We start from the raw sequence: 6,729 nt of genomic DNA on the forward strand, positions 1-6,729 counted from the left end.
AAATTTCTTTACTCTGCTAGCTAAAGCACAAGGCAAGAAAAATATTGACTACAGCACACAGAAGCAGGGAAATCACAGTAGACAGAACCAACTGATGGAGAAAGCTAAACACACACACACACAAGCACATGCAAAGAGAGACAGAGAAAAATAAAGAGAAGGAAACAGAGAGAGAGAAAAAAATAGGGAACACAGAGAGGACATTCAGGAACACAAAATTCTCATGTCTTCTCCAAGACTAAAGTTTGTAAGAGTCTTTAAAAGATTTTCCTTCCCTCATTTAGGGTTGCTCAGTCTGAATAAACACAAGATGGATGATTGACCCACAGCTTTGACATAAACATGTACTGAGCAGGCCTAGAACTTGTTCAGTTCCAACAGCAGCAGGGGGTCTACTGATGGAGAGAAGCTTCATCAGGCCTCTGTTTTACACTGCTAAGCTTGTCTCAGGTCAAGAGGCTGATGAAAAAGCCAATCATCTTGAAGTCCAACATTGATGTTAACTCTATGGCCCCTCTGACTGCCTGTCTGCACAACAGTCAATCTATTTAACACTTATTCCCACTGCATCAGTGGTGACTCTTAGTCATCCACTATTTCTTTCTCACTGTTAAATTTATTAAGCTTAGCAGGGTAGCTTCTATCTGTGCTCTGCCTGTGCCTCTGCAGTACAGCTATGGAAGTTTTTTGCCTGCAGATATTGTTGACATGTCTAGCCTCCTAGATGTTTGGGGCATGGAATAATCTTCTCCTTGTAGGTTGACAGAAACATGCTAGACAGAAACATGGGATAGAGATCAGAACTCAGCAGATACATTTTTCAAGTAAATTTACAAATAATCAAGAAGACCTGGCCTCTTCAATGATGCACCTTCTGAACTTAGGTGTCCCTGTTCCCATTATCGATAGATTGACCTCACCAGCTGGTTGTAGGCTTACACCCCCCATAACTCCCAGAGTTTATCCATGCTCTCCTTTATCACAGGGAATACAGATCAGACCCTGATTTGGAACTAGGTTCCTAAGAAAGAAGAGTTAGTTCCATCTATTGAGTATGTATCAAGGCTGTTTTCTAGAGCCCTTGGCTTTTAACCTAACCAGGTAGAGGAAAGCTCAGTCTATGCACGCGCACACACACACACACACACACACACACACACACACACACACACACACACAGTGATAATGGCTTAAAACCAAGACATAGGAACAGAAGCACTGCCATCCTATCATCTGCCATTTGGTGCTTGCCACCTGGACCTCATCCTGCTACTAGAATACACTGTGAGATGCCTGAGTGTCCAGAGGTGATTAAGAAGAAATTTCAAAGACATGCATTCTCTGACTTTTCCTAGAACAGATTAAAAGGTAACATGTGTTAATTCAATAACACATGAATGCAGAAAGAGATATATAGAGCCCATGGATGTCAAGGTAAATGACCAAAAGACCCAGTGCCAGACACTCATACTCACCAAAGTTTAACCTGGGACAGTGGCTCTGAGTTTGTGATCTCATATTAGTGTATGGAAGAAATGTGGGCTCGTGTGTGTGTGTGTGTGTGTGTGTGTGTGTGTGCAAAGAAATCTTTATTAAAACATGAGAAATTAAGGAAAAGTGAGAGAAACCTCTAAAAGAACACCATTTCAGAGAGGAAAGAGCTGTCAGTCTCCTTGTCTATGGTCCTCATAAGGCTATGGAAGAGACTGGACATGTGCCAATGTAATGATGTTGGCATTACTTAATCATCTGGGTGATCATTCTCCATGCATGTTCCAACTTGGAATATGGTCATATGGTCATATAACCTTTATGTACTGCCTCTGACATGCACTTTCTTGGATGCTGACCTTGACTGCCTGACAGCAATAGTCACTAGCTGCTGTTGACACTTCTGCCTTTCATGTGTCTCTAGTGTTGTGAAATATGCTAAGCTTTTTATTCTCTTCACTAATAAAAATAGCTGTATGGGACAAGAGAATACTGTGAGACTGCAGAAAGCAAACTGAATTGATATGTACAAAATTCACCAGGGTGAATTTGAAATTTTTTGGCATGCACTGAACAGAAGCAGGGCCAGTGTTTACACCTGGATCTCTGAAGAAATTCACAGAGGTATGACCCTATCTGAGACTCCATTTATGAACCAGCATTGATGATAGATCGTCCAAAGGAAGAGACAAAGTGTGTCTCCCAGCTGCAAGGAATAAATGACTCTGATGTCAAACAAGAGCCAACAATAGGAATATTCTTGCTCTCAACCTTGGTAAAAGAAGCTTTCTATTCAGTGACGTAATTCAGAGATGCATAACTACCTAGGGCAATGAGAGTAAGTGTTGAGAACTCAAACCTAAATGGGGTATCTATATCAGACCTTCCATGGCCAGGAAAATACCACAGAAGAAGGAGTTGGAACACTGTAGCATCCCAATGATAGGAAGAATGCTCCCAGTGCTGAGAAAAGGAGAATGTGAGTGAAGAGCCACAGGGGAAACCTCTCTACCTAAGCCTCATCACAACAAAGCCTAGGCTACATCTTGGAAGAGAAGTAGAAAAAAATGTTGAAGAAAGGGAGGAGAGCTTCAAAATGTCCTCTGGACATGACATGGATGTTGCACATCATGAACTCACAGGACCTGTGATTTCCTTCACCAGACATACACAAAACCAAAACAGCTAGAAATTATGGAGGACCTGTGATTTCCTTCACCAGACATACACAAAACCAAAACAGCTAGAAAGTATGGAGGGCAACAGGACTCCTGAGGCCCCTCTTTTCTTACTGGGGAGATATTGGTAATTGATAGATGGTGGGTAAGGAAAGTCATTTTTTTTAGGAAGGTGGACACTTGTAGGTTCCCATGCATCAGTGGATGATCCCAGTGGATGGCACCACTAATTAGATTCAGTGGGTTATGAGAAAAAAGGAGGAATAGGGGACATGAAGCTTAGGGCACTATGTGTTCACAGTGAGGTGTTCTCATAAAGCAAATACTTTCAAAATCAAGCATGCTTGAGCTCAGAACTTGTTGTGGCATATCATGTTTGTGTGCAGGCTGCAGGTACCCGGGGAGCACTGTGTGCTTACTGCACGGAGGTAGACAGCAAAGTCACTGGGCTGGGAGTCTCTGATGTGCAGGGAAACGTGCATGCTGGCTTTATTGAGGTGAGCTGTGAATCTGCCTTCTTCCTTGTCACCATTGGAGAAGATGGACACCAGCAACTCGAGGCCTTTCCCGGACTGCTGTCTGTACTAACTGAAGATGTTGGAAGCACTATCACTGAAAGTGCAGTTGAGAGAGGCCATGGCTCCCTCTGGGACACTGAGGGATTCTGGGTTCTGCTGCACCTTCTGCTGGCTGCTCACCCCTGTGCAGAAAGACAAAGGTCAGGCAAACAGGAATGGGGACATATGGATGCTAACACTGTAGAATGCTGACAATTGCCCATGGGCCTCCCACCCCTTAAATAAACACTTAAAACATTGGTGTTTTTACCATTATTCTAGAGTAATAGAAACAACTTTTTATATACAAAAAATAAATGTCCATACTCACAATTAATCTGAAGCCACAGGACCACCAGCAAAATGTTCAAAGATTTTATCATTCTCTCTTCCTCTCTCATCACTGAGGATTCATACTTTAAGCCCTCACCCCCAAATTAGTTTCAATTTTCTAATGTTTCTTCTTCAGGAAACATTAAGATATTCTTCCACCAAGTAGAGAAAAAAAGCACAGTTCACCACCTCTTTTTTTTTAATCATCAAACCCTTCCCCTTCTTCATTTCCCCTCTTCTCCCCCTCCCTTTCCCCCACCACTTTCTCACTCAAAATCACTTGAGACTTTTCCCCAGTCTTTGAGAAGAGCCTGCCATCTTGTGGATACTGACAGTGACCACAGAATTGCTAAAAGTAAACATTTTTCTTATGCGAGTTTCTAAAATTAAAAATCTGCTGTCTTAGTTAAACACAAATTTAAGAGACATTTGTTCCAAGTCAGTGTGGCGGAACATGCATGTTTTTGTGCATTTCAAGTTAAGTTTGAAATACATCCTGTTACCTCAAGCAGCCACTTTCCTGTAGTTAATGGTCCACACTTTTTCTGTCCCCAACTCTTGAGTGAGGTTCTTGTAGAATAGGAGTCTTTCACACCCTACAGCTGCTCTATGGGTCAGACCGCACACCTGCATAAAACACTTCACCTTTGACTTTTAAAGCAATGTCATCTAATTAAAGGAATTCTGGAAAAACTATAAATGGGTAAAAGCATTACTTACTAAAAATGGGTTCTTCTTTAAATATAAAGAACACATTTTTTTTTTGAGGCAGGGTCTGCTATGGCAGTTTGAATTAGAATGCCTCTGTTAGGCTCATACATTTCTGTTTGTTCACTAGTTGGTGAAATATTTGGTAAGAATTAAAAGGAGTGGCCTTCTTGGAGGATGTATGTTACTGGTGATGGGTTTAGAGGTTTCAAAAGCCTAAGCCACTTCCAGAGAGCCCTTTCTCTCTGTCCTTCATTTGTGGACCAGGTTGAAAGCTCTCAACTACTGATCCAGCACTATGCATGCCTGCCATTCTACCTGCCATGATGATTATAGACTTACCATTTGAACCATAAGCCCCCATTATCTCTTTCTTCTACAAGTTATCTTGACCATTGTGTCTCATCATAATGGTAGAAAATTAAGACAGGGTGTGGTGGTGGTATAAATGAAAATGCCCCCCACATAGGTTTATTGCAAGTGGCACTACTAGGAAGTGTGGCCTTTTAGAGAAAGTGTCATTCGGGGTGGGCCTTGAGTTTTTAAGCACTCAAGCCAGGCCCAGGTACTCTTTCTATCTGCTGCCTGTAGAAATGGATGTAGAACTCTCAGCTCCTTCTCCACCATGTCTGCCAGCATGCTGTCATATTTCCTGACAGGCTGACAATGGACTAAATTTCTGAACTGTAATGTAGCCACAATTAAATGCTTCTCTTTATTAGAGGTGCAGCTGTCATAGCATTTCTTCACAGCAATACAAACCCTGACTAAGACCTAAAGTCTCTTTTTGTAGTACTGCGTGGCCCAGAACCCACTGTATGAATCAAGCTGTCCTACGAATGCTTTTCATTTTCTATAATAATTTCATTTATTTATTTTAATTATCTTTATTTTAAATTAAAATGACTTTTAACAAATATAGAGTTCAGATTCCCTTACAATACAGCATTGTATTCTGCATTAAAGACACACCTCTGTCCAACTAATGAGCCAGAACTATCTGATGTGTATAGCACAAGTCAAGAAACCCATTGTAAAATCCTTTTCCCCATGAACTCCTTGCTCTTTAAAAACAAAACAGAGAGTTCTCAATAATGAGTGACAAAAGAGGCATAGCAACAGCATAAGAAAACACCCATCATGCCTTAGAAAATGTCTGAAAATTCAATATAAATCGTTAAAGACAAAGTGTGGCCATCACTGAACAGTAAGGGCATATCTCAGAAAGAAAGAGAAAGAAAGAAAGAGGGAAGGAAAAGAAAATTGGCACTTCTAGTCCCAGAAGCCATCAACAGTCTGTAGTCTCTATGATTTCCCTTAATGAGAGTCCACAAGAGATGGACAATCTAGTTATTTACCTTAGAAAGTCAGTGTTTCATTTATAAGTGAATTTACCAAGTACATAGTCACTAATGGGCAGTATCTTTCTCTTTTATATCTTTAGATATCTCATCCCACAACTTCAGGCTGACACAGTTTCATAGGAAAAATTACTGAACTAGCTAACTCTCCTGTGTTGGGCATTCTCTGGATCAGCTTTATAGACTGTTCTTTCCTCAGCAATGCCATTCTAGAGAAGTTCGGGGCAGGTTTCCTTGCCATTGTCCTCTGGGTTGGTACTGAGCTTCTTGGACATGCGCCTTTTTACCTTCCATCAAGTTTGAGATTTGTGGTCAAGGTCTGTTCAACCATTCCTCCTTTTTCTCAGTCTTTCTCTTACGATAATTGTATTGATGTCTTTACATGAGAAAACGTTCTGTGGGCCTCAGATTCTATCCATTCTCTCTCTCTCTCTCTCTCTCTCTCTCTCTCTCTCTCTCTCTCTGTGTGTGTGTGTGTGTGTGTGTGTGTGTGATTCCTACTTTTCAGATTGGGTCATGGCAATTGACATTCAATTTTAAGAATCTTTTATTTTGTGTGATAAAAATATGTTGTTAAATCATTCTAGTGCATTTTTAAAGTATTTCCCTCCACAAAGTAACTCCTCTGCCTTGGTAGAATCCTGGGTTATAGGAAATACACTCAGGTTCTTTGGGTCGATCCTTAGGGAGGCACCTGTTTGATAACAAGTTTCACTTTGATAATAACAAACCATTACATAGGCATTATACAGTTTAAAAACTGTCTGAACCTGAGAATGGGGAAGGGAATATAAGGAGAGAGAGAGAAAGAGCTAAAGAACTTTAAAGACTACTTGAGGAGTGCTGTAGAAACCTAATATAGTAGAAACTTCATAAAATGTAAGCATATATGAAGTTGATCTAAATTAAATTGCCAAATAATGGGGAAGATAGAGTCCCAACTGGACATCACTTGTCACCAAATGAAGCTTCCATTACTTCTGATTGGGTTATATCTAATTGAGTTGTTGGCCAAAGAGGTCCCATGAGATTCCCCAGACAACCCAAGCTGTTGTCAGGACTATACATTGCTCTCCACAAATTAATGTCAAAGTCCCATTG

The sequence above is a fragment of the Meriones unguiculatus genome, chromosome 9, assembly GCF_030254825.1.
Source record: "Meriones unguiculatus strain TT.TT164.6M chromosome 9, Bangor_MerUng_6.1, whole genome shotgun sequence".
NCBI lineage: Eukaryota > Metazoa > Chordata > Mammalia > Rodentia > Muridae > Meriones > Meriones unguiculatus.